This window comes from Tympanuchus pallidicinctus, unplaced genomic scaffold, assembly GCF_026119805.1.
Source record: "Tympanuchus pallidicinctus isolate F22 unplaced genomic scaffold, pur_lepc_1.0 scaffold1, whole genome shotgun sequence".
NCBI lineage: Eukaryota > Metazoa > Chordata > Aves > Galliformes > Phasianidae > Tympanuchus > Tympanuchus pallidicinctus.
This window is the reverse complement of record NW_026294618.1, coordinates 93,364,580-93,388,357: the sequence shown is the minus strand read 5'-3', so window position 1 is coordinate 93,388,357 and position 23,778 is coordinate 93,364,580. Positions and strand designations below refer to the sequence as shown.

At 46.8% G+C, this 23,778-nt stretch overlaps 1 protein-coding gene across 7 annotated transcripts in view; it reads left to right on the top strand.

Annotated features, from left to right (window-relative positions):
* Positions 1 to 6,939: 6,939 nt before the first annotated feature.
* SLC8A1 (solute carrier family 8 member A1) overlaps positions 6,940 to 23,778 on the top strand; it is a 99,244-nt gene continuing 82,405 nt past the window's right edge. For 6 of the 7 annotated variants that reach the window (XM_052676115.1, XM_052676104.1, XM_052676073.1 and 3 more), the window contains exon 1: positions 6,940 to 7,064. The gene's annotated coding sequence lies outside the window, so the exon portion shown is untranslated. Of the gene's footprint in view, positions 7,065 to 22,191; positions 22,306 to 23,778 lie in introns of those variants that run through there. The other variant, XM_052676065.1, reaches the window with a different exon arrangement.

The window sequence follows — 23,778 nt, the reverse complement described above, 5'->3', positions numbered from 1 at the left end:
ACACCTCCTAATATCCAATCTGAGCCTTCCCTTGTGCAATTTGAGGCCATTGCAGTTACCTGGGAGAAGAGGCCAATCTCCCCCTCACCACAACCTCCTTTCAGGCTGATATAGAGTGATAAGGTCTCCCCGAGCCTTCTCTTTTCCAGACTGAACCATCCCAGTTCCCTCTGCCAACTGGCACACGGGGAAAATGTGAGCTGTAAGAATATCTTTGTGGGGCTCCTCCAGAGATGCCACACCTTCCTACAAGGATCATGCCTCATGTTATCAAGATAGCACGGATCTAGTGGGTAACACTGGCTATAGATAAACATACTTTTTCCCAGCGAAAGCAATTTTGCTGGATTTAGACTCTTTAATTTTAGCAACACTCATTCAGTGTCTCTTCATTCTGATTACAATGTTCATTTCTGAAAGCACTGTTTCCACAGTGCTGATTAATGTTATCAGACCAACAAGCTGATGAACAGAAACGAAAACACTCAGGAGAAAGGTTGTCAAAATCCCATCATCCAGACAAGACTGCAGAAGCAGGGGAGCCCCTCAGCCACACTTCTCCCACAGTGTGGAAAACTCGTTTCGTAATCCTAGAGGGGTAAGGGATTCCCAGGACATTTGCTGAGACAGGGACATTTGGGCAGCTCTGGGTGGTCCTGCTGGAGCAAGGGTTGATACAGATAGCATCCAAAGGTGCTTTCCCACCCCAATGATTCCACAATTCTGTGATAAAACTGGACTGCACCTAGTGCAGGTATCTGTGGAGCAATGTGTTGGTTTCCATAGGAAACTGTCAGCATCACCACAGAGAAATAATTTCCCTGCACAGCCCTTCTGTGTTGACTGCAGAACTGGCAAAGACCTGAGGCTCAAAGTGGTTAGAGCAAAAATGAAAGTGTAGTGACTCTACATTTTGATGGTATGTTTGGAGATCTCCCTTGGCAATCAGGATGGGAAGACTGGAAATAAAGGGGCTGCCAGATGCAAAATGTTCCCTCACTGCTAAGCATGTGCTTCTGCTTGTGCTGCAGTGCAGAGGTTTCTTGGCTTCCTTCACACAGTGCATCCGAGGCATCTGTGTTAAATAAAGAGGCTCATTCTAACATTGCATGAATTGTGCCCTTGCCTCCCTGCCCTCCACTGCAGGCAGAGATGATGTATATGGGAGATGGACTGCTGCGGGGAGCTCTCTACAGACTCATATGGCATTTGTCAAGTGAATGGCAGTGCTATCAGCGCTGGGACTGATCCTGACCAGGTGTAAACTGTTGGAGCTGCTTACACCAAGATGTTTCCAGGAAAAGAAATAAATCAAGAAAGAATGGCAGCAGGGTGGGTTTTTTCTTTTTTTCTTGGCAACCAGCAGCCTATTTTTTTCCAGCTGTGGTTTTATAGTTCTAGATGACAACCCAAATATTTTCACTGAAAACAAAATTTTCAGGGAAACCCTCCATCTCTTTAACTTTGTTTCCAAAAGCAAAACTTTCCTTCAACAACACCGCAACCAGCCTAAAGACTCTTCTGGATCCTCAAGTTGCAGCAGGGGAGGTTCAGGTTGGATATTAGGAAGAATTTCCTCTCAGAAAGAGTGGTGATGCATTGGAACAGGCTGCCCAGGGAGGTGGTGGAGTCAGCATCTCTGGAGGTGTTTAAGGAAAAGGACATGGTTAGTCTGCAATATTGGAGGTAGGCGAATGGTTGGACTGGATGACCTTGGAGTCCAACCATCTCCAACCTTGGTGATTCTATGGTTCACTCGCTTCTGCTGGATGGCAGTCTGGCCTGGTGGGATGTGGGGTTTCTAGCAGAGGAGCTCAAAACCGTCATATCTCCAATGCTTTAAATAAATGAAGGCAGCTGTCTAAGCTACACATCTATTCTAGCCGAAATATTGCTCATTCCAAGTGGATTTGCTCCTGTTATAAATTGTCTACAAATAATTTAAAGAGCAACAGTATTTCTTAAATTATGTTATCAAGCTCTTTAAATATTGAAATGCATCAAATATTAATGTTTGGCAATTCAGGATATCCTCAGTCCTGGATGCTGCAGTACTCTGATCAGCATTTGAGCCATCTTCTGTCAGTCTGAGGATCCAGAGGATCCCATTTAGCCCTTCTTTTGTGCTCAGCTCCAGGGGCATGCTCTGTGGGAGGAAAACATGGAAATTCAGAGCGCTGGGAGGGCTTTAGCAGGAGTGGAGTAAGGAGTCAGGCATGAGCAGAGCCAACATGCAATGCTACATACACGACCTAACCATGCTGCTGGTTGCAGGTGTGATCTCCAAGTCCCTCAGCACAAGAACCAGGAATATTCAGGGTTCATTTGCCAGCACTCTGTGGGGCAGACTGCCCCAAATTGCGGGTCTTCCTGCTGCCACAAGGCTTGCAGTCAGGCAGATAATTTGGCAAGGTGTCAACACGACAGTTTTGATGGAGTCCCTCTTTCCCTACTCCCATCCCACTACAGTCCACTGTGTTGCAGTGGGGATTCAGCAAAACCAACACATTCTTCTGGAAAGTTCAATTTAAACTAATCAGGGGAGTTTCTGACAGAAAAATGTTCCACTGGAAAATTTCTGACCAGCACTAATTAGCATTTTTTTCTATTAGTTTGTCCTGAGGGCATGGTAATATATGTCTTAACGATGGTTAATTCATCACTTAATGATGGCTAAGAATTGGACACTCCCCAGGTTTTAAGCATCTTTGCTTATCCCGAACGAAAAAGACTTGCTCACTTGCAGTGCTTTACATACCTAACACAGGGAAAGAATGGCTGCCCGACTTTCTTGCACTTTACCTGGGCATGGTCCCAACTGCATTTTAATCAGTTTGCTTTAAGAAAAAAAAAAAAAGAGGGAATTGTGGGTTTTCACTTGCAGCGAAGTAAGGTCCAAGTTACTTTGGAGACAAGCCCTGTGTATGATGAGACATGGACCGTGCTTGAAGGGTTTGTAAGATAAATGGTAAGACAAAATGACCCAGAAATTCAGATTTCCTTTCTGTTCCTCTGCCATATGACTGTATCCTAAGTTGAGTTGAGGATAATTTCAGTGGTGAGAGACCTCTGGAGGTCCAGCCCCTGCCTGGAGCTGGGCTGGCTTCCATGTTAGATCAGGTTGCTCAGAGCTGCATCCAGCTCTCGCAGCTCGTAACACTGCATAAGCGCACCTGAGCAGCACATCTGAATGTGTGAAAGACGTCAGCTGCAGCCTGTTCCTCCAGCCTTCCTCCCCAGCAAGCCTTTCATTTCGAACGGCATGCAAGCCAAATGCAGAATAACAACTCCCTGGCGGTCTTTGGGAAACGGCTGTGAATGCTGGGCATATGGTGCAGCTTTTGCTGCAGCGAGAATACTGCTACAGGGTCTCCCAGGAAAGCAAGCAGCTATATTTAAACCACGCTTGTGAAACTCACATTGATATTCAGAAGAGAGGCTTCAATGCCTCTTTGGTCGCTTCAAACTGCAGCACAGGCAGGGTTGGCACTGGGGACTGAAGGTGTCCATAGGGGGATCAGGCTCAGTAGATGAGGTCTGACCACCCTGCTCTGGCACAGGCACCAGCCCTGCTCCCAGCCCTGAGTTCCTGCCGTTCTACCCAATGCTGTGCCAGGCACAGCCTCAGATGTCATTTGCTGTCTCACCCCCAAAGATGGGTTTTCGCCTCCTCTTCTGTTTGTTTTAGGGAAGACAAGAGGAGTCAATGGGCATGAAAGGCTGAGGTGTGTATTTCCATTTCCTTGTGGCCTGCTGGGTAGCTCAAGCATGTTGAAGCCATGGGCCACATGAGGCCCAGCCAGCCCTCTGCCCTGCACCATCATGGCGGCCGCTCTTCATAAACTAGTGGGATATTTCTCCTTGTTTTGCCACGCTGATGCATCAGTCAGGTTCAGTGGCAATGGTTGCAATTCTAAGTGAACTCCCAAGTGTTTGTCAGAGATTTCTGATGATGTTTTACTCTTTCTGAGCTTAAGGCCTTGAAAACAGTTGTTCACAAATGTACATGCTGCCCAAAAGTGGTGACACGGATAAGGTGTGTCTGCAAAGGAGGGGGTACTTCTCTCTCTGGTAGGAGAGGGCTTATCAAGGCATGGTAAAGAGACAGAGTCAGATTTCTGAGATGAATATCTGATTGCAACTCTATGCATTCCACTTGGAAATTCACAGGTAATGTATTCATGTTGACTGAAAATGGAACCGAGATATACAAAAAATTTCATCATTTATTTCAGCAATCTTGAAATCCGTTCTCAAATCCCTGTATCAAAAAGCAAGGCATGGCTGCATATTTTTTGCTGTTGACAGGCCACTGTTTAGCAAACACATCACAATGCACATAACCATTTGCCATAACCGACTCAGCCCCGCACTCTGCCCTCCCTGTGTGGAGGAGGTTGGGTTGGGTCACTCAGTGTGGCAGAGCTGCCATGATGGTGTGGGGCAGGGGACAGCCACAGGGCGGGCTGGGCCAGGCTTCATGCAGGTCATGGGCAATTGGTCAGACTTGCCTGGACTAGATAGTGACTCTATTATCTATCTTTTTTATTTTGCTCTAGAAAAATACCTTTCCTCTTACCATCCACATGCCCTGACACCAACTTCACCTCTCTCACCGGGGACAAATGGAAAAGCTCTTGATGGAAAATATGAGCAGCTCTTTGGCCAGTCAGCGTAGAGAGCTGAGTTCAAAGCAGGTGGTGTCACTCATACCGGGGATGACACACAGCGGCTGTGCTGAAGGGCAGGACATAGCCAGAAAATTGCCTGCTCCCTTCACCTTTCAGTTCCCCAAACCCTGAGGGCTGTGTCATCATCTTATTTGCAGGAACCCGAAGCAACGTACATTTTTCTTAAGTTATGTGCACATCTGGGTTTCAACATTTCCTTTACAGAGAAGAAGACACTTCTGAAATGAGTTGAAGCCAAAAGTCTTGCTTTTCTTAGCCCATTCTGGTAAACTCTACAGCTTTGGAGCAATACAGTCACAGCCAAGAGATCTGGGAAACTCAGATAATGTCAGTTCTTGTTTGGGTCCTTTTTTTTTCTTTTTTTTTTTTTTTTGTGCCACTTTGTGACAGCTTCATTTCCACTTCTATACAACCAAATTAAGCACAGAATGATGACATGGCTAACCCCAGGGAAGTCAAAAGTATTATTTGCATATTTTAAATTAAGCAGGAGCTCAAAGGCTTTACTGATGCATGCAATATAGGACAAGAGGTTCTCTCCTGAGTCACCAGGTTTGTCTGACAGGCATCAGTGGCATGGATTCCCACCTGAGCACCCTCCTGAGATGAGCTTGGCTCTTCTTGAAAGGCTGAAGAAATCCTGGGAAGGATTTCCAGATTCCCACTGCTCCATACAACAGGCACTAATCATTTGGCTGGCACGCCAGAAACAGGAGGGTCTCCTTCACTGAATCTTAGAACCATTATCTAGTTTGGCAAAGGCCTTCAAGATCATCAAGTTTGTACTCATTCACTGTCTGCAAACGAGTTTTTTTGCTGCCTGTTTTGTATATCCAACCCACGCAGGACTTCTGTTCAGTGTGGGACACAGCAGTGTGCTCTCAGGGCACAGGATGCCGAGTAGATGCTAGAAACCTCCCAGAAGCCGCATCAAAATATACACCTTCCCCCAGTTTCTTATGCACCAAAGAACAGGAGATAATAAGTTGTTTGAAGAAGCATCTCTTGATTGGATAATTTGTAATAACAAAATTACAGTTTGTAACTAATTGTACGGCTGGAGCTGGTGAGATCTTAAAAAACTTTTATTCTGCCATGTGTTTAACAGATATTTAGGAAAAATCTCAAGCAAGCGTTGATGAATGTCAGTGGGTGCTGTTTTTTTTACACTGAGGAATTCAGTTCCACACCTTTGCTCCAGACACACTTCCATGTCAGATGCCATTGTGTCAGACTGCCCCTCTGCTGCCATCTGTCACATGGCAACAAAATGTAATGGGATATTGGTGGGAAGGTTCAGCCCCTACTGCCATGCCACCAACTGCCATCTGCCTTTGATGCTGTGGGCCAACATAATGAAATAAGAAGCATTACTTTCAGAGCAGCCCTTCTATAATTGGTTTTCTGACCTGTGGCATGGTATTCCCCATGTTAAAAAAAAAAATTGTTTTGTCCAGTATCAGCTCTTCTTGAAACAAAAACCTGGTGAGATTGGAGGGGTGGGAAGGAGGACGAGGAGTAATTTAATCATAACACATCTGCAAGAAGCTTCCAAACAACAGCTTCCACTCTTTGGTGCTTCAGGCATGTCCCATGGTAGTTACTGTATTATCAGAGGAATGCTTCCTCCTGCTACTGCTGCTAATCTGGGAGCAGTCACGTGGCTCTTCTATAATCCCTCTCTCCAAAAAATTTGACTCTTAACCTTCCCTTGCTGCAGACATGATGTATATTGCATTGAAATGCTTCCAAGTAATAAACATTCAAAACCCTGACCTACAAGCAAAGCAAAAAAACAACAGCAACAAAAAGATATTTCTGAGAATAAAGTGTATGAGCTTGCAGGAAAGGGGGAAGAAAAATCTGTTTTGGTCATTTCTACTTGCCCCCACTTAAGAATCACTTTGGAAATAACAGCAAAAAAAAAAAATTTAATCTGGGGAGAAAAAAAAGAGAGAAAAAAGGAAAAGGGGTGAGAAAAGAGAGGAAGGAAGGAAGGGAGGAAGGGAGGTAAAGGAAGGGAGGGAGGGAGGAAGAAAGAAGGAATAAACAAAGAGGGGTACAAATCAAATAGGGGATCTAGCAGAAAAGATTGTTATTTATTTATTTCTGCTCATTGATGTGCCAGGTGAAACTGAAAGCTGCCAGATAGCTTCTTTTCGACAGCTCAAAGTTACTGTTGGGAACAGATCCATGTATGGAAGCAAAAGCAGAAAAGCATAGATAAGCTGAGATCCAGCTATGCAAACCATCTTTAGAGACACTTAAAGGACAAGTACCCCCGCTCCTTTCTTTCTGGTAAATTTAGAGACACTATCATATGAGGGCTTTTTTCCATTCTGCTGTATCCACAACTGCTGAGACTCAGCTGGGGTAAGTGAAAATGGATTCGAGCGTTTCTCGGGAATAATTAGGGTTTTGGTTAACGCGGCATCCTGAGAAAACCCGTAAATCTGGCGCTGTGGGCTGGCTCCTGTAGCAGCATAGACAGTTAAGCTCCGAGCGCGGAACGCGACGTGTAGCAGCTTTGCTGTTGGAGGGACAGAAACTTTCCAAGTGTCTGAAAGAGGCAAGAAAAAAAATTCTTGGAAAACAAGCATTTTAACACTCCTGATGTGGTCTTTCAGGACACCCCATGCTAGAGCTTCAATGAAGGGGTAGGAGGGATCAGAGGTGGCTCCCAGTGCCTGAGCCCTGCAGTGTTACTGCTTAGAAAATTCTTCACAATAGTCAAGGGGCTTTTCTCCTCTGGTCTGCCCTACTTTCGCTTTGAGACGTCCAGTTTGACGTGTGGGTTGAGCTGAGTGGACATTAGGAAAAGCATGTTGTAAACGGCTGCTGTTTTTCTTGGCACTCAGAGGCAGTTTCTCAATGTTTCTCTCCAGATTTGAGGTTGATTACATCCTGTGCGAGGATTTTTGGTATGGCTTGAACTGTCATTACAGCGTGGTGGAAGTCGACCCCAGTGAAAACAGCTGTGCACTATTGTGACTATTTCCAAAGCACAGAAGTAATCTCTCTCCTTCAAACTCACAGGGAAGCACGTTAGCTCTTTGAGCTGGGCACTGGCAAAAAAAAAAGCAAAGCATACCCTTGGCAGAAAGGCTTTCTCCACTTCAGTGTTTTGTTAAACAGAACGCACACACACCAAAAAAAAAAAAAAACCACACTGCACAATCATCCTCTTGTAGCCTTGGCTTGAAATCTTGTTGGTTTGGGGCCGTACAGTTTAACATGAGATGTTTCTTTAAACGCTAGAGAATCACATCTGTACATCGGTTCATGTGCTTTCAGGTGTTAAAACGTGGTATTCATGCTCACACTGCAAAGTGCCAGGTAAAGCTTTCTCATTTTTCAGATGGTTGATAGACTGGAAAAAACAGCAGAGCAGGTGAAGTGAAATTATACAGAAAGAGCTGAACATAATATCAGGAATATGACTGAAATTGTCAGATTTCCAGAGATACGATGACAGATGATCATAAAGGGAAATTACTAGACCACAAATGTCATAAGCATTTCCATTCATGAATGAAAATGCTTTCCCTTGTTGTTACATAAGGAGAATATAATGGGAGCGTTCACTTGAAACTCCGTAGTAAAGTCTGCTGCCGAGAGGGTCTGTGAGTGCAGCCCTGGTTTCCCCTTATTTAGCAAGCATTTCTATGGACATTCCCACAAGCCTGGCTTTCACACTCACTGAGCTGCTTATCTTCCCTTTGCCTGGTTTCTTCCCATGTGCTGGAAATGTTCACAATTAGGCTGCAGCTGAGATTTGTCTGTGCCAGACAAACTTCTCTTTTTTATGACAAGTACCTTTCAAGCACTTATCGCCTTTCTATAGAAACGCAAGCACGGAAATTAATCCTAAACTAAACAGAGACAATAGCTTTTTAATTACTATCAAGCTGCTAGTAAACAACCCTTTATGCTGCTATTACAATGAAAGGACACTCCTACACTCCTCGCTTACTGGGATTGCTTCCATTGCCATTGGGTAGAGCTGCACCGAGACCTTGCAAATGACCTCTCCTTTGTGCCCCCCTCCATCAGCAGCAATACCATACAGATTGTTTCATCCCTAAAGTTTATTAGTATTATCAGCATACTAGCTGTTATAAATATTTACTGTCAATTAGTCCTGGGTATTGCTGGTGTTTGTTTGGTCTCTTTTGCAAAGCTGGCAGGATCTCACTCTGAGACCCTGGGCATGAAAATAAATAGTCAAATCACCTTTGTAGTCATATTGCTAGGGAGCCTTTTACCAGCAACAAGTCACAACAAGTGGTCCCTGAGCACCCACTGCGAGGTGCTCACACTCACTGCTCCTCTTCCTCACCAGCAGCCCACTGGACGCTGAGCTGAGCTTGGGCACAAAACTCACTGAGTGAGGCATCAAAGGCAAAGTCACACTTGGAGGCTGTCCTTGCTGGTGCTGTGGAAGAGAAAGCTGTCTCAACTCCGGTGGCACCTGGAGCAAGTGAGATTGTGTTGGCCTGGTCCTGAATGCAGAGTTTCTTGTGGGAAAGGACATTTGTGCTGTTTAGTATGCCCAAGAAGAGACAGTCCTCAAAATAAATCACATGGAGGAGGGCTATGCCATGATGTCATTCAGCAAGGATTTTGCAAACTGGCTCTGGCTTGCATCAGTCCAAGTGTACATCCTCCTCCCTTCAATGACTTCAATATTTTTATGGTGATTCCTGAATGATGGAGTCTTAATGAGTCAGAAGATTGGAGCAGATTCTGGGGACACACTCACAGACTGATTTGCTTATCCAGCCAAGTACTTTTTATTGCCTTTCTTCTAGGGAAAACAGTTTGTAGGATGTGTCACATCCAGCTTGTAAGGAGATGGAAGGAGTGACCATTCCCCATTCAAGACATACCACAGAAAGTCAGAAGGTGTTTTGTGACAGTCCTTTACAGGATGGCCCTGCCTCTGATTTTACCAAAAAGCTGATGTCTGAAGAATGTAAGGCTTCAGAAATCTTGTGAAAAAGTGCCGCTGTCTTCTTTGGTTTTCTTGTGCCCAGAACATGCTCTCTTTTTCTCTTCTCTGCATATTCAGGATGTGGGACAGCGATTGACCTGGGGAAGGTTTCACTAGGGGACTCACAAACACAGCACGGGCAGTTTTCCAAAATGAATGGTATTTGGGGAAAAGTCTGGCTTTGCAGGCTGTGAACACCACATGAAGGCACTACAGTATGTCCTGCAATTGCCACCTGGTGCAGCTGTCTGCACAAAGCCACTCAACATCTTTCATGCACTTGGCCACCAATCTTTCAAATAAGCGTAGCATTTCAAATGGGACTTAAAAATACACTTATTTGCCTTTGCTTTGGAGAAACTGCTGCCGTTTTTGTGTCATGGTGCTAAACTGTGTGCTATCCAGCTTCACAAGCTTTTTGTTCTTTATAAAACTTTAATGTATAATAACTAACTGCACATTTTGGTGAGATGAGTAAATAACGTTCCGCTGGTCTAAATCCAGTTGTCCTTTTTAGTCACTTTACAGACACAAAATACTTCCAAACTTCTGTCCCATGACACAAGTTGCCTTTAATGCAGACTTAAGTCAGTTCTTTGTGGTACTCGGTTTTCAGGACTTGGGATCTTGTTAGTGTACTGAGCCACAGTGCTGCTGAATTGTGCTCATACAAGGGAAACCCAGGGACAGAGATTTGCAGGCAAGGTATCCAGTGCACAGAGGAAGCCTCTTTACAAGTGTAGAGGGAAAAAAATGGCATGAATGCAGAGTTGCGTTACCTAAGAAGTTCAGTTTTGATGTGAAGACATTCAAGGTCAGAGTGCAGTCATTCCCCTAAGATGCACAGAGGTATTTTTCCAGAAAGGAATGGGAGACCTCTCAGTTATGCATGAGGAAGAAGAGCACAGAAAAGTACAAAGGAAACATGCTCAGACACTCAGGTGGTGGAAGGGGTTTGCTTGGAGGTGGTCCAAGCCATATGTGCTGATGAGGACATTGTTGTCACCAAACATTTAATCCTACAAACAGAGGGAGATTTTGTTATCATCCCCCCCAGTCTTCCATGTGCTGCTATGGAGGGAGGCAGCAAAATGACAGCCTTAAGTAGTGGTGTTGTTTTCCACCAATTTACAAGTAAATCAGGCAATTTCTGAGTTGACACTCAGTTTTTAATTGATTCTTTAAGGAACTCCGTATTATTCTGGCACTACACTGGGAGAAAATATGGCAAATCAACGCAGTATGTCTGGAGGCCTTCAAAACTTGGTTTATTCTTATCTAGGGCTCCAACTGTTCCTGTGATCTAATCGTAATTGTATTCTTACTGCATGGGGTCACTGCAGGGCAAAGCTGAAGTTGTTTTAGTTTCCATACTTCAATATATTTGGATTTCTTTTGCATTTAGTGCTAAACTTCCTTCTGAGTTTGGGATGTTTGCTCTTAGGATCTTTCCCAAATCCCTGGAATGCAGAACTCTGACACTGCTAACATAAAATACAGGTTTCAGTTTCTGGTCTCTCCATCTGGGCCTTTTCCAGTTCTGGAGAACTCCACATCAGTTTATTTGTACAAAAATGTGGGCAGAGGTGGAAGGGAAAGCACTCACAGAACCGGGATTCCAGCAAATGCCAAAATTCCAGTAAAGCAGAAAGATACATGCCCCAGACTGGGTTGGGCTCAACTCTGCTTAATGATTCTTAATGACTTTTCTGTGAATATCCAAAGAAGACAAACATTCTAGAGCTTCTTCCACCAAGGGGTTCTGTTTGAATACAGAATTTTCCCCACTGGACTGGAAGATACATGCTGGGACTGTTTTAATTCCCATGGGAATATGCTGTATGGAATGAGGTGTAAAGCCCTTTTCCTGTCCTCAGTCTCCCAGTGCTTTCAAGCCCTTCCTTCATCCTGTCCAGGATGTTTCAGCAGAGCTTTTGTCTCTGGGATGTTTCCCAGGTTGTCCTGCAGACCACAGCATGCCCTGGAGGTTGCAGACTACTCCTGCATGACACCAGCACACATCATTTCCTGTCCTTTCAGAGAATTGTCCTTCCTCTCACTGGAACATTGATTTGGCTTGTTTTTCTTTTTCCTCTTACATAAGCAAAAGCAGTGAGCTAAATGAAAATGTGAAAATGGATAAATAACAAAATACATTAAGTGCAGGAAAGCGTCCTGCAAAGCTGCTGCCTTTCTATCCTCCCACCAAAACTTCCTTGAGTCCCTCTTGGAAACTTCTGCACAACAGATGCTTCCCTTTTGCTTTCTTCTCTGCTTTGAGGTGCACTGGATACAAATTCTTCTACAAAATGATTGGACTGGGGTTTGATGGACCAGTCTTATCTCTTGTCCTGCAAACTCTTCATCCTTCCAAATTAGCGTGCTTTGATGTCCACGTTCAAAATTAGCAACCTGCAGCAAGGTTGAATATTTATATGGGGACCACAGAGTCCATTTCTTTGGGACAACCTGCTCTCATGCTGGTTCCCAGCTCCAGTGATCACCATATCCACACAATGAAGAATGAAGAAAAGCAAAGTAAAGGTGACGTCTCCTCTTCTGGTAACCAATTCTCAGCTCTTTGCTTTTGCTGCAGTTTGGCAAGCATGACATTAAAAATATTCCCATGCTTTCTTTTTGGCTTACAGAAAGGCTCCAAGCAGAGATCTTGTGCCTCTGCACTAGATGCAGCAATAAACTTTTGGATTTGCTGTTAGTGTGCTGAAACTGCCAACATGTATACTGTAAAAGTAAAACCCTTCCTGTGGCCACAGACCACAACATGCTAGCGATTCGTGGTATTATCCTGTTATTCAGTGAGTCATTGTCGCTGCTGAGAAATACGCTCGGTCAAATAAGTTGCTAACAATAACACTGGATGTGAGAGACAAGTGTTTGTTTTACTGCAGCATAACTTATTCCATATGGTCCCTTACAGCATGCTAAGTCACTTTGGCCCGCCAAATATTGTTCTAAGATGACCTCCTGGATTTAGGCTGCTCTTTTGGAGCTTAGCTATTCAAGGAACAGCTCTGAAAGTATTTTCTGTTCAGGGTAAGTGGCCGATTCAGAAGCAAGACAGATGCTCTGGATTGCCCCAACTTGAGCTGGATAAGTAGGTCTTCGTTTCTGTTGACCATCCAGAATGGTGGTGTTTACTGCTTTGCTGACTGCTAGGACAGCTTTCAAATGCTAGCCGCATGTTATACCAATGCTCTGGCACAAGACGGAATCCCCATCCTGACTGAGCACCTAATAAAGGTTTAATTTCTTAGCATTCACCTCCCCTGCATGTCTTTCAAAACTGCAGCCTAACCAAATATTTGTGGAAACATTCTATCAGGTCTTCCAAATCTTATTGGTAGTGTTAATTTGTGGGCAAAATCCTGTACAAATACAGATGTACACCTGTGAAAGGTGCCCTCCTTGCACTCTGGCTATATTACTCAAAGATTAACATAAAAAAATAAAATAATCCCAGCACCACAGCAGACCCTGTGCTTGTGCTGCTGCCACATTGTGCCCTGGACCCAGTCCACAGAAAGCTTGGGAAGCAAATGCATTCTCTCATTTTTAAAAAGTTTTTGCCACTGATTGTGGAAAATACATGCTTTAGGAAGCATCTCTCTCCACAGCTGAGACATTTACCCTTTCTCTTGAGATGGTATGGTTTGAAGTGAATTCTTAAGAACAACAGCAACCAATATTGGAGCACTTCAGAGCTGTGCTGATAACCTCGTCGCTCCCCTGATGTATGACAGGTCTGCATCCTAACCTAAATGAAAGAGTTAATCTTGAAGTTTTGCTGCTGTGAGCATGAATGAAGCTGTCTGCTATGATATGGAGGAGTAAAGTGTATACAGACCTGTCATGTCTCCTTATCAAAAAGGAAAAACTTTGTACTGGCTATCAGTGAAAATCTGCTTAGTGAGCAATTGTTTGTTTAGCAACCAATCACTGAGTAAGATTCAGGACAAATCATGAGTACTTCATAACAGTTAATCATTCTTTTTGTAGCTGCTTGAAAATCTCCATTTTAAATCCGCAGAAACACACCTGAAGATCCATAATGTGGCCACAGTCCTTTCATTCTTAGAGGCCAGGGTAAGCCTCCTCCAAGTACGCCTGGTATGTGTTCAATATGCCTAAAGATGCACCTCTGTGATGGTACACTAAAAAATCTTTGGCCTTTAGCAATGTAAAGGTATCCAATTTAAGTGTTCGTACCTTAAAAATAGCCTGGCAGACTATTTTTAAAGCACGCTTTGATGCGCAAACCTAGAGGAATGCTACAAAACAGGGCAAGTTTGTAAGCATTTCAAGATGTGCCACTACTCATGTTTCCTAGACATTTTCTGTCCCTGTTGATAAAAACGTATCCAATTTTAACATTCTTCTCTTTGAAACAGACAGTTTGATTATCTTGAAACGTGCCTTGATGTATGCAGCCTACAGAAACTAACAAGACAAGTTTGAAGCCTTTAACCTTAATAAAGCTAATGTTTCACCATGCTAACTCCCCGCCTACATCCTGACTTGTAGCTGTCTTGCTTGTCTTTGGAGGGGATTTCATGTGACGTGTCCTTGCTTTTTTGACTGTGATTTGTGCAAACACTCCACTCGAGCCAGTTCTGTCCTCCTAGAGCCCTCACCACAATGTGTTGGACCCTGCAATGAGCCAGGGAATGGCCTGGCAGACCTCAGACCTGGCTGATACAGCTCATTCCTAGTGCTTTATTTTATGTTCTTGTTTTTGCCCCTTTGAATCTCCCCAGGTTCTGCTTCTCTACCAAGTTCAGCTCCTCCCAGACAAGCCCTCCATTCATACATATTTATTCTTTCCTCACCGGCCCTGGGTTGCTGACTGTCTACACTTGTTTGTTATTCATGATATGGTTGCCTTGGTAATTTCTACTTCAGTCAACAGCTAAGCTGGTGGTCTGCTTTTGTTACACTTGATGTTTCTTTTCTGCCATTTTTCATGCTGCTGTCTATTTAGTGTAACTACTAAATAGTCAGGGATACTCAGCTGCATAGACATTGTTCCTCTGTTTATTCCCAGTGGGGTCTGGTAGCTTCTCAAACCATTTCATTGTGACATGCCTTAAGTTAGTCTCCTGTATGGTGTATTACGTTGCTCTGGGGAACAGCCAGCCATTCCTCATGCTGCAGCTTGGGCAGGGAATTTGTCTGCCCACCTTACATATAGCTGTCAGGAGGGCAGGAGAGAGAGTGGAGGACTTGATAAGGATTTGAGGCAGGACAGATATTCACAAAACAAGTCTTTCCGTGTCACCTGCTTCTGAGAGCATCTGGGAAAGCTTCAAGCACAAAAATGATCAGAAGAGGTTGCTAAGAGAGGTAAATGATGCATGTCTCCTGATTGTTCATCTGCTTGTCACCTTCTTTATGAAACGATGCTGAGAGCTGGGCTGCTGACACCTGATCTGAGCACACTAGAGGTTTGCACATTCGATCTTGAAAGCTTTCCATGACGCAGACTCCTCACTCTCTGCAGACAATCCAGCTACCCACACCATTGCTCTCATGGCTGGAAAGTTTTTCCACACATCAAACTTCAGTTTCCCTAGCTGATGATTAACCTCCTGACTTCTTATTTTATCAATAGTGGAGTGGGAAACATCTATTCCTTCAGATTTATGAGGTTATGTCTTCCGTAGACTTGACAGTCCACATTCCTTCAGTGTTTCCTCTTCACATCTTCTAGGCCTCTCACTTCTCCTATTTATTCCCACCTTCCTGATGTCACTGACCATGTAAATACAGCTATTAACTCTGGAGTCCACAAATGCAAATAAAATGCCAGATACTGTTAACAGCTCTGGCACAAATACCAGAAATACCACACTGATATCTTGAAGTTGCAGGACCCGGAAGCTTTCTTAGTGTGTGTGTGAACCACATGGAAGGGAGACAAATGAAGAAGAAAAGCCCAGGTGAGGCAGGAGGTGAAGCAGTGGTTTTGTTTCAGAGCCAAGGCGTGTGTGAATCCCCAAGCCTCTGTTCTATTCTGTCCCCCAGTGCTGCACATAAATAACAACATCACGGCAACCTGTGTTCTCAGACTGACAGCTATGTGCAGGAAATTGTCTCACCTGTTGAAGAGATGGGAGCACCCATGGGAGAGAAGGAGTTTGTTTGAATAAGCAGAAACGCAGAGAGAAGAAGCTGGGTCTTGCACAATCTGCATTAAGAAACATCTGCACGCATGCGTTCCTTCACAAACCCACCCATGTCTCTCCTGCATTTGCAAACCCAGGAATGCAGCCTCACAACCCAAACTGCTTTGCCAGAAGCACAGCTTCCCATAGGAGCAGATTTTCACAACGGACCTGGAGTCTTCTAACCTTGATATGGTTGGCAAAGTATCATCTCCCAGTGTTTTAAAGCACTGTGCAATCTGGAAAGCTCTTCAGCTCCAAGCAGTTCTGAAGAGGCTCTGTTTGAAATTCCAGCTGGAGAGCAGGCTGGCACATGGCTTCACAAGGAATTTGAAGCAGAGAATATAGTCTCACAAATAATGTAGTTTCATTTCTCCAAAATCCCCCAGAAGAAAAAAAAAAAGTCACTAGGTTCTCAGGAAGTTAAATCTGTTTTCTTCTTTGTTTGCATGCTCTCTATGTGCAGGGCTTCAATTACTGCATTTAGAACAAGATGCATAGCACAGAGAATTTCTGGTCCATGCATCTTCAGGGGTGCAAAAGAGAGAACATTCCTCCAAAACAGCAAGATCACATTCCAGTAGAGGTCCCTATTCCCTGGACTTGCGTCTCAGGACCCCCCTGCTAGTGCAGCATGAGTTAGAGCCCATTCATTCAGCTTCTCCTTTGAGAGAAGTCATTTCTCCTCCTCTTTTCTAATAGGCTTGAGTTTTGCGAGGTGTTCCAGCAGCTTTCTTGGCTTGGAATATATAAATAAAATATAGAGAAGGTGCCTCAATGCAGTTGAGGTCAGTCACTCTTCACTTATAATGAAAAGGTCTCTTTTCCCTGGAGTACACAGCCTAGCTTAGGGCTGGCAAACAGATGGTGCCGAGGAGGCCAAATTACCTTCCCAACCAGGGGCCACAGCCAGAGCTATGCACTACATCTAATTTGCCCTGGCGCTCCTACTGATAGCCATCGCAGGAAGATCAAATGATGGATATGGCCTCGTATGACACTGGAGCTGCTGAGGAAGCATCATACAGTCTTCAACTGGCAATCCGTGGCTTTCCAGGTCTTGCCACATTATCTTGGTGCTTGCACTTTTGTTGTTTCTTGAAGTCCCAGCTGGCACACTGCAATTCTGCAGCCCCTTGCTGTAGACTACTCTGGAGGCACAGAGTCCCTGGGCTGTTGCTTTCACTGAGAAACACTCTTTGATTGACCTTGCCTTGCATCTGCATTTCTAGTTCCTGTATTCTGCAGTTTTGCAACAGCACAACAAAGCTGCTTTTTTTTCCTTTTTTTTTTTCTTTTTTTTTTTTTCTTTCTTTTTTAGTGTGGTGGGAAAAGATGCTAAGGGACAGGCAGTCAAGAAGGGGACATCTGGTCCTTCATTTTACAGTGACTCAGGCTAGGAGGCGGTTTTGGCCTGTGGAACAGGGATGAGAGTGAGATGCTGGTGCTGTTGAGACAAATGACAGCTGCCAGAAGGCTTTAGAGCTTCTACCCCCAAAAAAGTGAGATTCTGAGGCTGTGTTCAAAGTGTGAATGTGGTTTTGCATGCTAGATGTTTGTGAAATATATGCAGCCCCTAAATCTGTGCCCTACAAGTTCTGCTTTCTGCTCAGCCACATGGCAGGTTTCCACATCCAAGGGCTCAGTCAGGCCAATGAACCCCTGCCATGTGTTCAGACCTCCCCAGGACGATCAGGACTCAGACTGTGCCATATGCTGGGAAACAGCTAGGCAGGCACTGCCTGGAGGGCTCAAACAAAAGTGTACAAGGTACAGTGCAGAGGACTGCCCTTCCTGCTCTTTGCCATGCCCCATTCCATCCATCATGTCTCTAAATGCCTGATTTATCCTCTAACCAGCAAAGGCAGGTGTGAAGGTGAGACTGAAAGCGAATGTTCAAAATTTTTGGAAACTATGCCTGGGAAATATCTGTTCTGGAAATACAATTCATAGGGATCTCCAGGTCTCTGCCAAGAACAGACAGAGGAGAGCCAAGGGAAGGTTCAGTGGGCACACGCACAAGCCTGCTGCAGGGAGGAGCAACGACAGATGGATGGCAAGCCAGAGGTGACATCCCATCTGCTCCCACAGGATCTCCCTGGCACCTCCTGAGGGACTCAAGGAACACGTGGACAGAAATGACTAAGCATTAGCTGAGGGCTCACTGGTTATACTCCAACATTATTTGTACCCACAAAAGAGAGCTGAGACTAAAACATCCCATTGAGATGTTCCAGACATGGCTGTAAAAGTGTGGTAGGACAGCTGCTCAGAAATATGTCTTTTATAGGGCATTTGGGGCAAGATTTTTAAATGCAAGAAATATCTAGATGCTTGTGTCTTCCTCCTCCAAAGCATGTAGGAACTCAGGTGTCTTCACAAAGCACTGAGTGGAGATTTGGCTTGCACCAATCTGTCCTGCAGACTCCACAGTCCACTAACTCCTTTATTTGCAGGGAGGAATCATCTTTCTGCTCTGCATATATAGCCAATATCCAAAAACCTCCTCCAGCAATTGCAGGGAGGTGCAGGCTGCTGTCGGAAGGAGCTGTGGGTGTGTGTGAATGAATGAATGAATGAATGAACCATTCCTTAGCATCAGCACAAGAATCTCCATGATTTTGAGACCGCTAATTAGTGGTTGTAAGTATGTTTGCAGTGGTAGATGTTCACTTGCATGGCTGCAAAGGAAGGCAGGGAAGAAAGACAGCTACCCCTTGGGTTATGCTTTTTCTTTCCCAGCACAGCTCCACATTTTAAATGGCAATTTTGGAAAGCAAAGGTCTGGATGTGCCTGGAAAGAGGTGTGTGAGGGGATGGAGAATGAAAGACATCTTCTCCCAGCCTATCAGCCTCATGGCCCTCCCAACCAGGCACTTTTCACATAGATGAAGGAAACTCACTGGTATGGGTGAGATAATTCTTGATTTTGCTTTTCCTGTCTCCATGCAGTTCAGGCTGGGTGATGTGAAGGGCACATTTGTATGGGTTAATGAGCATCAACTGGCAGACTTTGGTTTTCTTCATTCCCCCATTCCTCCGATATCACAAAAGATCTTCCAGCTGGAGAAGCCTGGGGGTGAGGAAGGAGTCAGCTGAAAGGCAGGGAGAGGCAGGCTGGGGACATGCCTGGCTCTTGAGCGAGCAGCCTAGCAGTTAGCAGGGTGCACCAAGTTAATATCTCCCTGCTCCAGAGGAGTTGTGTACCATATCCAGTGATAAAGCTGGGAAGTAGGTCAGCAACATAACTGAGAGAAACGAGGAGCATTAGGGAGAATTTCACAGCTGACAGCTAATTAAAATCTGAGTTCTACTGCTTACTGTTGCACCGATTAGATTTCAGCATGCAGGGATTGCGTTTGCTGCAAGGGAGCCACTTGCCTCAGATCATACAGCTTGTGCCAGCTCGCACAGCGCCTTACACCCAGCAACTGCTGCCAAACCAGACCCAACTACTGGACACAAAAGGGTCTTCCCTAAACCAAATTATTTGGAAATGCTTTTCATCCAGTGTGTAAGTAATACGTTCTTAAAGTGAAACCAGAACTACAAACCAATAACTGTGGCAACACTTGTAACAACTCGGTGTTGTTCATCACAGTGAATTTTTCAAATGGGTTTTGTGATGTTATCCACGTCTTACACCAGATCCCAACCAGAGAAATGTGGTTTCCTATCCTCACTGGGGAAAATGGTGATGCAGGAATCTTATCCTCCCCATCAGAAAATAAATAAATAAATAAATAGGAAGGAGAGAGGGAGGGAGGGAGACAGGGAGGGAGGGAGGGAGGGAGGGAGGAAGAGAGGAAGGAAGAAAGGAAGGAAGGAAGGATTCTGGCTTGCTATTGTGTCAGTGGCAACATAAATTGCACACATGGCTGACCAGGTAAGAGGAGAAAGTGTAGGAAGGTGCAAGAGCTGGGAGTGTGGCTCTGCCTCTGTGGGGTTCACACTGCACCTGAGGGCCTAAGTACAGAGGGCTGCTCAAGGTCACTGGGTACTTGCAGCTACCAGATTGTGGGTCATTAGCTTTGGTCCTACTTTAAGTAGTTAAAGTGATGGAGTTTTTTCTGGAGGGCAGGACAATGGGTTCATCCAGTCCTTGCTGGTGCCAGCAGAGGGTGGAGGAGTCATTCAGGTGTTGCAGGAGGTGAACTGCCCACTCTTGGGTCAGCTTGAGAGCACGTCTCTACGTTGGTTGACTTCTCTGGAGCTGCTGGCTTCCCGCAGGATTTCCCATGGACAACTATCTAGTTAAGCAAGGGAAGCCAGCTGAAGGTATCTTTTTGGACTTCAGCAAAGCTTTTGATAGGAAGCAGCTTCTTACACCTTCCCACGGTATCCTCCTGGACAAAATGCCCATCACAGAAGTAGACAAAAATATAATCGATGGGTGAGCAATTGGCTGATGAATCAGGCCCAAAGGGTTACAGTAAATGGAGTTATCTCAGGCTGGTGGCTGGTCACTAGTGGGATTCCCCAGGGCTCCATTTTAGGGCCAGTTCTCCTTTGTGTTTTCATAAATGACATGGGTGTAGGACTCGAAGGTGTTTTAAGCAAGTTTGTTGACAATACTAATTTGGGAGGAGATGTTGACTCCATCAAAGGTGGAGAGGCCTCAGAGAGAGATCTACACAAATTGGAGAGCTGGGCAATCACCAGCCATAGAGTTTAACAGAAGTGCCCGATTCTGCACCTGGGGAGAAGAGCAGCCCTGGTTGTATGTACAGGCAGCGGGTGAGATGCTGAACAGCAGCCCTGCTGAAAGGGATGGGGGGCTCTGGCTGACAGCAAGTTGCACAGGAGCCAGCAGTGTGCCCTGGCACTAGGAGGGCCAACGTGGGGGGCACCAGGCCCAGCACTGCCACCGGGCCAGCACATCCCCTGTGCTCTGCGCTGTGTGGCTTCATCTCCGGCACTGGGTGCAGTCTGGGTGTCACAGCACAAAACGGATATAAAACTATTAGAGAGCATCCAAAGGAGGGATGCAGAGATGGGAAAGGGTCCGTAGGACAAGGTGTATGAGGAGTGCAGAGGTCCCTGGGGTTGCCCAGCCAAGAGCAGAGGAACTGAGGGGAGGCCTCATGGTGGTTGCAGCTCCTCACAGGGAGCGGAGGGAAGCGCTGAGCTCTGCTCTCTGTGACAGCGACAGGCCTGAGGGAACGGCGTGGAGCTGTCAGGGGAGGGGCAGCTGTGGATTAGGGACAGGGTCTGCTCCAGAGAGCGGTGGGCACAGAATAGGCTGCCCAGGGCAGTGGGCATGGCACTGAACATGGCAGAATTCAAGAAGGGTCTGGACAACACTCTCAGACATATGGTCTGATTTTTGGCTCCTGTGTGGAGCCAGGAGTTGGGCGTGATGATCCCTTGATGGTTGGGATGATGATCTTAGTGGTTGTTTCCAGCCTTAATGATTCAGTGATCTAATGGTTCTCTTCTTGGGTCCCTTCCAACTTGGGATATTCTATGATTCTACGATTCCCCCCAACTCCACTGAACCCCTGCAGGAAAGAAGGCTCTGAGGGTTAAATGTCTGTCCTGGATGTGGCCAGATGCAGAAGAAATTCCCAAGACCCTAAATGACTGGAGCATCCCTTGATTGCCACCTCACAGCCCCATAACACCTACTGTCCTATGCAAACATCATGACACTGGGAATGTGATGGAGGGAGTGAACCCCAAACCCGGGCCCCTTGGGACTCTCTTGGCCTCTCTGCCTCCACACAGCAGCAAAGGGGACTGCGGCAGACACAGCAGTATACTCCTTGCACCCCGCTGCCTATCTTTCCATTCCTCCCAGGGCTCCCTAACCCAATGATAGAGGGAGTGGGGGGATGCGGGGGGAGCGCTATGCCAGCTGCTCCCTTACTCTGCAGGGTGCAAATGGGGTCGTACTTGCTCCGGCAGGCTGCAGGGCAGCCGGGACTGTGGGACCGAGAATTGGCAGAGCTGGGGGCAAGCAGGACAGGGCTGGGGGCTGCCCCGGGCAGGGCAGGGAAGGGCAGGGCGGGCAGGACGGCCGGGGGTGGGTCCGCAGCCAGCCCTGCCTTTCAAAGTCCCTCGCTCCGAGGAGGAAATCGGGAAATATTTCCAGCAGCAATAGCGGCAGCAGCAGCAGCAGCAGCAGAAGGAGGAGGAGGGCTGGAGCCGCGGAGGGGGGACGGCGGCTTTCTCCGAGGGGGGATGTGGAGGGAGGGGAGGCTGCCTGCGGGGCGGGCCGGCTGAGCGCATCCCCGGGGCTGCGCGTGTGTGCGCTTCTCCATCCATCCTTCCATCTCTCCCTCCCTCCCCTCTCCCGCCCGCCCGCCCGCCCGCCTGCTGCCGCCGCAGCCGCGCACCGGGGCTCCGGCAGCCGCCCCGCGCCCCGCCGCGATGCCCCGCCGCTGCTGAACCGGCCCCGGCCGCACCCGCCGCCGTCCCCCAACCGCCGCACCGCCAGGTAAGAACAGCGAGTCGCCGGTCCCCGCCCTATCGCATTTGGGGGTCCCCGATGCCGGGCGGGGACGAGGTAGCCGGAGCAGTGCGGGAGCCGCCGGGTAAGCGGAGAGGGGGGATGCCGCCCCCCGCCCCAGGGATGCTTTTTGCGATCCGGCCGCGTACATTGAGGCGAGGCGATGGGGCCGATGGCGACGTTGGGGGCGCCTCCCCTTACTCGGGAATGCGGGAGCGGAGAGCGGGCTGCGGCGAGCCGCCCCCCCCGGGGGGCTTCGGGCATCTGCCGCGGGGGGAGCCGCGCCCCCGCCCAGCAGCGCTGCGGACTCCCCCGGGCCGGGCTGCTTTCCTCCAGCCGCGGGGTTTTCTGCCTCGAAACGATTCCCGAGGTGAGCGGTAGAGACACCTGCGGCCACGCCGAAATTCCCTTTTTCCTCTCGAGCGGCACGCGTTCTGAAGGGCTGGCATGAAGCAGCATGCATCACGTAGGCTTTGTCTAGGTGGAAGCATGGCTGGGGCTCTTCCGTCATCTCTAGTTTAATTCTTCAATCGTAGCCTTGTTGCTTCCCTCCCGCCGAGCCATTCTAAGCAACCTCGCGCTCTGCTCTGTCTCCAGGGCGAAAGCAAACTGCCAAGATGTTGTAGAAATGCAGCAAGCGCTAGGGAGAACCGGTGTCTGGAAATGAAAGCTGTAGTAAAACCACAAGGTCACGGGCGTGTGGGTGCGAGCGGTTGATTTCAGGGCTCCTCTTGCTCATGCTTTGCTTGAAGCCTTTCCTCCGGTCCCAGATGTTGGAAAGCTGTGAGGCTGGTGATAGGAACAGGGAGGCTGGGGTTCTCCACGCGCTCTGCCAGTTCCCGCTTTGGCTTTCTGATGCTTTTTTCACACCACCATGAAGAGAAGAGGTGTGCTTTTATTCAGAGGAGGGAAGCTGGGATGCTCACACATTGATGTGGTGATGGCAACAGGGAAAAAAAACAGCTGTGCTGCATGGCTTTGGCTGGGGCAATGGACATCACCAAAGAAAGGCATTTGTGTTCACTTGGGTGCGTCTGATAAACGTTTCCATCTCCCCTCTTTCCTTCCAGCTGGTTCTTTAATCACAGCTTTGCCCCTCTTACGGTATTTAAACCAAACAAAGGCACAGCCAAGCATTTGTACAGCCAGAACCCCCTCTCTGTCTCCCCAGGGAAGTTGATTCGTGGCCTGACTCCTCTCTTGTTGCACCAGCTCTTTTCCATTGGAGATACAAACAGCTCCAAAGCCCAGGTTGGGAAATGTGTTGCTCAAAGCTCCCTTTGTACGAGGGTTTGTCTTCAAGATATTTGAGGATAAGCTCACTTTTCATCCTAGCATCCCTGAATGCCAACACCAAACAGCAGTTCTAAGCCAATGAAATTTTCCCTGCTTCTTTCTACCCTGCCCTCATTGAGCTTTTTGAGGTCTTATTTGTATATTTCCCCTGAGATGGTAACATTG